The sequence below is a fragment of the Moschus berezovskii genome, chromosome 1 (assembly GCF_049115385.1).
Source record: "Moschus berezovskii isolate FMDL1 chromosome 1, NW_MosBer_1.0, whole genome shotgun sequence".
In the NCBI taxonomy this organism is placed as follows: domain Eukaryota; kingdom Metazoa; phylum Chordata; class Mammalia; order Artiodactyla; family Moschidae; genus Moschus; species Moschus berezovskii.
In genome coordinates, this window is record NC_142460.1 from 100,088,270 (window position 1) to 100,098,914 (window position 10,645).

At 40.3% G+C, this 10,645-nt stretch overlaps 1 protein-coding gene across 1 annotated transcript in view; it reads right to left on the reverse strand.

Moving 5' to 3' along the window:
* TPRG1 (tumor protein p63 regulated 1) overlaps positions 1-9,884 on the reverse strand; it is a 156,231-nt gene extending 146,347 nt beyond the window's left edge. The window contains exon 1 of the mRNA XM_055408077.2: positions 9,674-9,884. The gene's annotated coding sequence lies outside the window, so the exon portion shown is untranslated. The remainder of the gene's footprint in view (positions 1-9,673) is intronic.
* Between the last annotated feature and the right edge of the window lie 761 nt (positions 9,885-10,645).

The following is a 10,645-nucleotide window of genomic DNA, read 5'->3' on the forward strand; positions in this document are numbered from 1 at the left end:
CTCAAAGGTGTCTTCACTTTTGATTTAAGCAACTTTGTGGGTGATGTGTCAAGATCACTCACCTACAACTCAAAGACATAATAATATTTGGAGAATTAATTAATTCGGCCTTTCCACCAGATAATGGATAAGGAAGAGGAAAGACATAAATTGATTCATTTCATGTAATCAATTCCTGTATTAGGAAATAGTCTGGCGCAGTAAAGAAAGCTTTGGAGTCAGACAGATCTGGGCTTCAATCCAGACTCCACAATTTACCAGCTGCCTAAGGTTGGGTATCAATTTAAAAATCTTGAGCTTCAGTTTTCTCAAACGCGAAATGGATCCAATATTTAACTTGTAGGATGATATAAAAATTAGAAGAGCTAATGGATCTAAAGATTTGGCAAAGTACATAAAATATAGTAGGTTTAAAAACATAGTTTTAAATGTTTGAGGAAAAGGAAGGCTAGAAGGAGTCTAACAATCAACTGAATCTATGATAGAGCAACTTGAAAAACTGGAATAAAACTACATGATAATCATGATGGTGGGAAATGCCTTAACGTAATAGGAGTTAGGAACCTGGATGTAGATGCAAGTCATGTCTTCTCTCTGGGCATTGTTTTTTCACCTATTCTAGGAGAGTACTGAAACACTTGGCTCCCATGTTTCCTTCCAGTTGTGCTAGTATAGAACTCCACATGGACCTGATGGGAAGCCTCCATTCTAAGTCAAGGTGGAGAGCTAGGAGGTTATCTACAAAGCATCTATAAATATCAAAAATAATTAGGCTAGAATATACTTAATTTTATCACATTTATCCCACTGGAAATCAAAAGTTTCTAATCCTTTGTTGCATGTTTAAAGAAAAGTGCATCTTTAAGAGCATCCTAGATAAGAAATCAATAACAACAAGACCGAGTTATTAGCTTATTTTTGCTTTTTGTACTTAACAGACAAGGAACAGTGAATGATAGGAACCTTTTGCTTGGTTTCATTAGCCATTTCCTCTTAAGCAATGAGACTGGCACTTCAGAGAGGGCTGACCTTCCTAGGTTGGGGCATCACCCAGCTACAGCTGGTCCGCCCAGAGTAAAAATTTCCCTCTCACCCAACCAATCACCACCCTGTGAGCAATCTTCTCCAGTCTCTCAAATAACCCAGTCACAGCTTCCTAGATTCTTGCATATCATAAAGCCTTCCACTTAGAGTTCATCTCATCTAAAACAAGGGATTTTATCTTTGTAAATTAACTATATGACCACACTTCAAAAATAATAAAACTAGATCTTCTTGCATGGAGTTTGAACCTAGAAGAGATGATTTAAGCATCAATCCTAAATTAGAGATACTTCTATCACACTATGTGCACACACTCAGAGTGGAATATTACGTAACCCTTACAGATCACATATTAAGATATTAAATGACAGATAAAAATTCATAGAATAACACTTCCCTGGTGGCTCAGAGGTAAAAGCGTCAGCCTCCAATGCGGGAGACCCGGGTTCGATCCCTGGGTCGGGAAGATCCCCTGGAGAAGGAAACGGTAATCCACTCCAGTATTCTTGCCTGGAGAATCCCATGGACGGAGAAGCCTGGTAGGCTACAGTCGACGGGGTCGCAAAGAGTCGGACACGACTGAGCGACGGAACGGAACGGAAGTTGCACATACCCTATGGTTTTATTTTCAAAACCAAAATTTTATATAAATAGGCAAAGAAAAATATTAGAAATTAACATATTTAAGTGTTAAAAGCAGTTTAGTCTTTAGGAGGGAGTGGTTGTAAAAGACATCATAGAGTAGGGTTTCTCCAGGCAAGAATACTGGAGTAGGTTGCCGTGTCCTCCTCCAGGGCATCTTCCCAATCCAGGGACTGAACCCGTGACTCTTACATCTCCTGCAATGGCAGGTGGGTTCTTTACCACTAGTGACACCTGGGAAGCCCTAGACAAATATTAATTGACATAAAAAGATATATTATTATAAAGCAGAAATGTAGCTTATAAAATGATATTAAAAATCACCCACACATGCATTGGAAGCACATGTACCAAATGTTATAAATGATTAGCTCTGTATGACTAGCTTATGCATGATTTTTACTTTCTTTTTTATATCTTTCTAAATTTTCCAAAATTTTTGGCACTGAGCATACATTATACTTATGATTGAGGGAAAAAACTTTTTCAAGGAAGTCTACCAAGTGAATATAAATCAAAGTCATAGGGTTATGGGTACAAAATAAGTCGATTGAAATAGAATAAAAATCAAAGACCCCAAAAAGTGGTGGGTAAAGAAGCAATCATACAAGAAATCTCATTCACAGCTAATGTGATGGAAGAAGCTTTGGAAGGGCTCCATCCTAGTCAAAGATTACTATTCCTGTGGGCTATGGAAACATGGTTGCTTTTAAAGTGTATCTAATAATAGTTCATCCCTACCTCCTTAAAGAAGTTTTCCCTAGCTACCAAAACTCATTTGCAACATAAGGACCTTCTCAGCAAGATGAAGCACCTCAACATGATGAAGATGAAACGTGCACTGTTAAGGTGAATGCCCTTTCCCCCCAGGGCACTGTAAACTCCTCTAGCTAAGAAACTATCCTCTGGCTGCTTTATATCTCACCCTTCTGCCAACATTGAGTGTTCTGAACAAAGATGCTTAGCAAATGTTTATGATATACACGAGATAGGGTATGGCAGAAGGACAAAGATCGAGGAGCAAGGGAGACCTGGAGGTAACCAACTGAGTGCTACCAACCATTGGATATATGGCCTTAAAATAGTATGAGAGATTTTGGTGACTTGACAATGAAGAAACAATGATAACACAAGCACAGAACTACTGAATTGATAAATGCTTATTTATCTATGGGGGTGGATGTTAATGATTCTTTGGACCCATTTAAATCTTCTTATTGCATTACAGGCCATACATAAAAGCCAAAGAAAGAAAAGAAATCTTTCCTTAAACCTACCATGCAGAGAAAATGAAAGTGAATCGTTCTGATGTATATCCTTTAGGACATGTTCTACATTTTTCTGTAGATAATGTCATTTTTTCTACTTAGAAAACTGAGTTTATGCTGTAAATATCATTTCAAAAGCTGTCTTTTGCCCTTTATGCATCAACAATGATGCTGACAGTGAAAATGGTAGCAATGTTGATTAAGCACTGTTTAACAGCATTGGTTCATTTCACACTCACCAAAGTCCTGTGGTCCAGGTATTAACAATGATCTTCATTTTACAGATTAGTGACTGAAACAGGCTTCCTAGATGGCACTAGTGGTAAAGAACTCACCTGCCAATGTAGGAGATGAAAGAGACGTGGACTCAATCCCTGGGTTGGGAAGATCCCCTGGAGAAGGAATCTACTCCAGTATTCTTGCCTGGGAAATCCCATGGACAGAGGAGCCTGGTGGGCTGCAGTCCATAGGGTCCCAAAGAGTCAGACTGAAGTGACTTAGCATGCACACACGCACACACGCACACTGAAATTCAGAAAGGTTGAGAAATTTGCTCAAAATTGCACAGTCAGTGACAAGAGCTTTAAGTTGGTCAAATATCTCTCTGATCTCAAGCCCCTACTTTCCACCACTGTGCTATACTACTTAGTTCATGAACAATTTTCTACAAGAGCACATTAGTGATTGCATAGGATTCCATTATATGATCATCCATATTTATTTAACTCATCCCTTACTAATCGCTAATTGTTCCACTGTTGTAGTGACTATGCAATGAAGATCCTTGTAGGTACAATTTTTCATAATCCTTAATTTTTTCCTCTGTTTAAATTCCTAGAAATGAGAACGCTGAGTCAGAGAATTTGTAGATTTAAGTTTCTTGATATATATGGCTAAACTACCCCTCCCAGAAATGTTGTAGCAATTTAAGTTTTAGCAGGCCATGAAGCCTATTTACATGTGGAATCTCTTTAAAAAAAAATTTTCGTAGATACAGATAACAAATTGGTGACTACAGTGGTGGAGGGTGAGGGGTGGGCTAGATGGATAAAAGGAGTCAAAAAGTACAAAAGGTATAGACCTCAAGTTTCAAAATGAATAAGTCTTGAGGATGTAATGTATAGTATGATGACTATGATTAATAATACTATATAGTATATTTGAAAGTTTTTGAGAGTAGATCTTAAAAGTTTTCATCACAAGAAAAAAATTCATAAGTATCTGGGTGAAGAACAGCAACCAGACTTATTGTGGTGATCAATTCTCAATATATACAAGTATTAAATCAGTATATTATGTACCTAAAACCAATATAATATTAGATGCCAATTTTACCTCAATATTTCAAAAATGACAAAAATTTTTAAAAAGGATATAAAGTCCATTTTTCTGCAGATCAGGAGAGGGCTTATAATTTAAAATTTTATACTTGCCAATAAATAGTTTTAATAGTTCAATATTTGTCTTAATTTGCAATATTTTTTTTAGTTGTGAGATTGACAGCTTGGGGATGTGTATTCTAGACATTTTTATTAGTTTCATCTTCTTTGTCTTATTGATTGTCAAGAATTCTTCATTTGTTAAGTATATTAACAATCAAAAGAATGTTTATGGCATCAACAGCTGTTAATGATTGTACTTGCACTCCTGAGGCTTATAGGCATGAGTAATGATGGTGTTAAATTTTCAACATGGACATATCCATTATACAGGATTATGTATTCCTAACTGTAGAGCAAAATGAACTGTACCAGCTGGTTTCCAAGTTATAGACCTGAATTGCTTCATTCATGCATTAGTTTTGTTTTTAGGAAGATCTTAACTTGGATACTCTACTTTTTTCCCTATTCAACTTAGATTAACCTCCAGTATGAAACTCTATGGGGCACAAATTGTTTCATTTAATGTGTTAATTCAAACGCATTTTTAGATGAACTTATTATAATAAAATTATAATAAAATAATCATAGTTTAGATATGTTGTTGTTCAGTAGCCAAGTCGTGTCTGACTCTTCACGACACCGTGGATTGCAGCATGAACCAGTCCTCCCTGTCCTCCACCAAGAGGACAAACTCCAAGAGTTTGCCAAAGTTCATGTCCATTGCATTAATGATGCCATCCAACCATCTCATCCTCTGTTGCCTCTTTTCCTTCTGCCTTCAATCTTTTCCAGCATCAAGGTCTTTTCCAGTGTTTCAGCTGTTCTCATCATGTGGCAAAACACTGGAAATTCAGCTTCGGCATCAGGTATAGAAAACTGAAATTAGGTGGCCATTGAGAATCTGGTCTCAGACACATCCCTGCACCACTGAGAAACTGAACTTTCTTTACCCAAGGACACCACCAACTGTGTTCAGAACGATAGCCAACAACTGAAACTTTATGGACTCAAGGTCCCACTTTGTAACTATTAACCATTTCAGGCCCCAAACAATCTTGCTTAACAAGCATTCTCCCTTCTCACCAGCTGCAATTGTAATTCTTGACAAACAACTTATGTAACTAACTGTGGCCTTGCAGTTTTGGCCTTTATAAGCTTCCTCCATTTTGCAATCCAGCAGAAAACAATTCAGGTGCTTCTTGAATCTTTGTTTTCCAGGTTGCAGTTTTAACAAACCCCAAATAAATGTCTGTTTATTTCTAGCAAGTCTCCGTTGCTGAAATTTTTGTTAGTAACACGCATTGTTCAGGGCTGTGTCAAAATAACATGTGTTTTACTGTATCCCTGTATATAGAGTAGCAATATCCTGACCCAGAAATGTGTGACTGGAGCTCCATGTAAGCAAAGAATTTTAACAGTGCATCAGCCTCAAGTGGACAGAAAGCAGACAGTATTAAGGATGCATCGTGAACGTCAATTCAGTTCAGTTCAGTTCAGTTCAGTCTCTCAGTCATGTCTGACTCTTTGCGACCCCATGAATCACAGCACGCCAGGCCTCCCTGTCCATCACCAACTCCCGGAGTTCACTCAAACTCATGTCCATCGAGTCGGTGATGCCATCCAGCCATCTCATTCTCTGTCGTCCCCGTCTCCTCCCACCCCCAATCCCTCCCAGCATCAGAGTCTTTTCCAGTGAGTCAACTCATCGCATGAGGTGGCCAAAGTATTGGAGTTTCAGCTTTAGCATCAGTCCTTCCAATGAACACCAATAAGTAGACATAAATTCAGTACTAGATGAAGAGATTGATGTGAGAATCAGTCCAAGATTACTGGCATAAGAAAGTCCATTCCCATCTTCCAGAAAACAGACGGTGCAACCTGAAGCCCTGCGTTGACCGTATTTGGAAGACTCTTTCTGAATATTTCAAGTTCCACTGATGCAGATGCTGCGTTCTAGTTCCCTCCCACGGCCCCAAACCTCCTGCATTTGTTGTAACACACCTTCAGTTTAGGGCACATACCTGAGAAGTGTGAATTCCTGGGATTTAGGAAAGGTCCTTAAACAATAACAAAAATGAAAGTTTTCTAGAGCTTTACAGAGAGTTCTAAAGCTGCAAGCGCTCTCCAAAATTATCTGTTTAGTATGAGGCAGTGGCAGTGAAGGAAAAAATGAATTCAACCTTTCGGACCCAGGTGTGAGTTTCATCTGGTATTAGTTTGCTGTGTGATTTGGGGCAGATGACTTCAACCCCCTGAAAAAAATGTAAGACAAAAGTTTGCCAGGACTACCTATAAGTGTGTGTGTGTGTATGTGTTTGTATATGTGTTGGTTGCTCATTCGTATCTGACTCTTTGTGACCCTATGGACTGTAGCCCATCAGGCTCCTCTGTCCATGGAATTCTCAAGGCAAGAATACTTGGAGTGAGTTGCCATTCCCTTCTCCAGGGGATCTTCCCAACTCAGGGATTAAACCTAGATCCCCTGCATTGCAGGTGAATTCTTTACTATCTGAACCACCAAGGAAGCCCCACTTACAGGGGTAGGAGAGAGAAATATTCTGAAGTTACGATCTCTACAAAAGTATATTTCTATCATCTCTCTCTCATCGTAAGAGGGGCAGGGGAGAAAAGCCTCTTTCTTTCCCTCCTAGGTTGTATTCAATTTCTCTGGCTCTATTTATAAATGGGATCCTTGAAAGAAATTTACCAGACCAATTCCCTTTCTCTCTTGACTGCAGCTCATCTCTCTGACATCAACTCATCCACCTCTCAGCAACATATGTGCCATCCAACCCCTCTTTTCTGGGATGTCTCCTTCATTTGGATCCCAACACACATCACTCTCTCCTAGTGTTCACCCTCCACTTCCACTGCTCCTCCTCCATCTCTTTTCTCAGTTGCCATGGAACCAGAGGGGATAGAGAGTGGTAAGAATGGTAGGAGTGGTCTGCTCCAGACTGCAGACAATAAAGGGATGACGTGTTGTCTATAGAAAAGGTAACTGAAAAATGTTTTTCATTATTGCCATGTGCTGGCGATTCTAAACAACCTGAGTGAAAAAATCCTTCTCTCTGCTGATGGAAGACCACCCCCACCATGCCCTTTTGCCTTTAGTGCATGTTAACTAGATTCTCCCCACTTCCCTAATCCAAAACTTTATAGCACCTCAAAAGTCAGCCCTTAAACCTCTTCTCCCTTCTGTCTATACTGGCTCCTTTGAACATATCTCATTTAATTTTATTGCTGTAAATATTATGTATCTATTGATGACGACCAGTTTTTATCTTCAACTCAGATAGCCTCACTGAATCCAAGGTTCGTATATTTAGTCACTACTCAATATCTCCAGTGCCTTCCTGGTCAAAATAAGCTCCTGATGCTCTTTAGAAAACCTGTTCCTCTCACGGTCTTCTCCATCTCGGATGAAGGCTGCTCCTTCCTACCAGTTGCTTCACAAATTCTTGGAGTCATCCTGGTCTCCTTCCTGTCTCATTACTCCCATGCAATCAATCAAACACAAGGTTTAAACACTTGTCAACACCTCCACCATACCCGCTTGTCCAAGCTTTCACAGCAATCATCTGGCTGATAGGAAAAGGTCAAAGTAAAACTAAAACTTGTAATTGTAAGGAGTCTCACAGAGCATCTGGATTTAGTCCCCAAAATGATGCAGTTAATGCTTCTACTTAGGGCTGCCCAACACAATTCACTATAGGTAGTAACCAGTGAAAGAGTTAAAACCCCAGAGATCACTGGCCACCCAGCCGTGTGCACACTGTGTCCCCTTTCTGAGCCTCAGTTTCTCTATTTTGAATAAGGTAATTGCTTAAGTGATCTCCGCAAGACCCTTACAGGCAGAAAGATACTAAGAATATATCAAAGCGTGCTAAAAATTACATGACATTGCAACCCACTGCATTGTGGTGGGCCCACAGGGATGAATATTAGCACTGTCATAACAAACTCAAACAGACACACACGCACGCACACATCCACAAAAGAAACATTTCCTTCCACAACTAAGAACGATATAACCTTCAGAGCATGAAGAGGAAAATGATAGCCAAAATTAGCATCTTAAAAAAATAAACTACATAATCACTGAAGATGAGATTTTCTTAAAACTGTAGAACAAAGAGATATAATGATAGCTGTCATAAGAGAGGAAATTGCAGGAGTCAATTTGAAAGGATTTGGGAGTGTTCCCTCCTCCCATTGAGATTTGGTTTGCCACATACCACAGTAAGACAGAAAAGCTAAAATATTTCCCTAGGGCCATTATGATCAGTGCCTCATAACACTGCTGTTGACATTAAGAAAGTGTCATTCAGTCCCAAATGAAAGCCAGAGCACGTGTCAGGCTCCATGTAGTCATCTTCTCCAATTTGCATATCAGTGTTCAGTTAACAAGGCCACTTTACATACAAATTCTCATTCGTCCTCTAAAAAATAGCTTGATGAAGCCAAGCCACTCCAGTACTCTTGCCTAGAAAATCCCAGGGATGGAGGAGCCTGGTGGGCTGCAGTCCGTGGGGTCGCTAAGGGTCGGACACGACTGAGCGACTTCACTTTCACTTTTCACTTTCACACATTGGAGAAGGAAATGGCAACCCACTCCAGTGTTCTTGCCTGGAGAGTCCCAGGGACGGGGGAGCCTGGTGGGCTTCCATCTGTGGGGTCACACAGAGTCGGACACGACTGAGGTGACTCGGCAGCAGCAGCAGACATCACTAGGGCTTCCCTGGTGGCTCAGAGGAGAAATCACTATGTCTCTGTCTCTCAGATGAATTTAAAATATCCCTCCCAATCTCCCTGCAAGAAAGGAGCACCTTTTCTTGGCCATTTGACAGCTTAGGAAACAAGTTCACTTCTCTTGGCTTTTTGAGATAAGGTGTGACCTGCCGGGGCTGGGGGTTGGGGGGCCTGCAGTAGAGGGAGAGAAAAGGAGGCATCAGATCTAATCTTGGCCTTAGTCTGCAGATCAAACTTGAACAAATCACTTCAATTCACTAAGCCTCAGTTCCTAAGCCACTGAATAGAGAAAATTACTCCTATCCCACCGTTCTTACAGTGCAGTTAAGATCAAAATCAATAGAGAGATAAGTATGTCAGGGGATTTTATAGGCTGAAAAATGCTGGTCTACAAATATCATCAACCCTGAGCAGTAAGGAAAAATGGAACACTTTTTTCATCGGGTCACAGAGAATATGCATCTAGATGGAAGTACAAGGCAAGGGTGGAGGGGACCTGAAACACAAGTTGGGGACAAGATAAATCAGTTCATAGAGAGAAGCCCCATCTCTTTGTATAACCAGTGAAAAGCCACCTGGCCTTACCTGACTAGACTCTTGCCAGTACTCAGGATGTTTTCTTTTTGGACGAAGGGGGCCAGACCACAGACAGTGGCCAGTGGAGGTGCGGTTGGCTCAGAGGAAGTCAAACAAGAGGGTGTTCTTGTGCTCTTACCCCACTCGAGCTGAAAAAATCTTGCTCACCGACAGGGCTGAGGGTGATGTGATCAACCTTCAACAAAGGGTCAAATGAAAAGACTGTTTACAAGGAGGAACTCCACCTGTCAGAGGCGGGGAACTGGGTTTGTGGGAGTGCCCTTTCTTGTTCTACAATGACACACCTCTCTTTTCTGTCGTCTGCCTCAAGGAGTCCTGGATTTTTCTGCCTACTCCCTCTTTGAGTCAATTCTCCTGATGGGATGGACAGAAGCAGTCTGCCATCCACTCCTCCCCAGCATGTGTATGCTTCCCCTTCACAGTAAGAAAGCTTAAGCTTGAAGACTACGCTTCTTTTATTAATGTTAATAAATAAACATTATTTATTAATGGATTGATTTTTTTGGATATTTATGATTTTGAGCATTGTTATCACTTTCCGCTCAGGAGAGGAGACGCATGAAGAGCAGTATGTCAATGAGAACAAACACAAACTGTCTAGTCAGTATTCCTGGTACAGTACTTTCCACATGACACTGTTTTCCTTTTAAGTAGATGCCCCTTTTACTAGACTGTGAGTTCCTTGAGAGCAAGGACCACATCTTATTCTCCTATAGATTCTCCACAATGCCCAACATGTGGCAAGCACTTAATAAATACATATTGAATGATCAGTTAGTATCTAGTTAGCTAGAGGGGTGGTATGGGGGTGGGAAAGAGGTTCAAGAGGGAGGGTATATATACTTGTGGCTGAATCATGCTGCTGTACAGCAGAAACCAGCACAACATTGTAAAGCAATTATCCTCCAATTAAAAATAAATTAAAAAAAATGAATATATAAAGAAGGCCTAATGATAGGC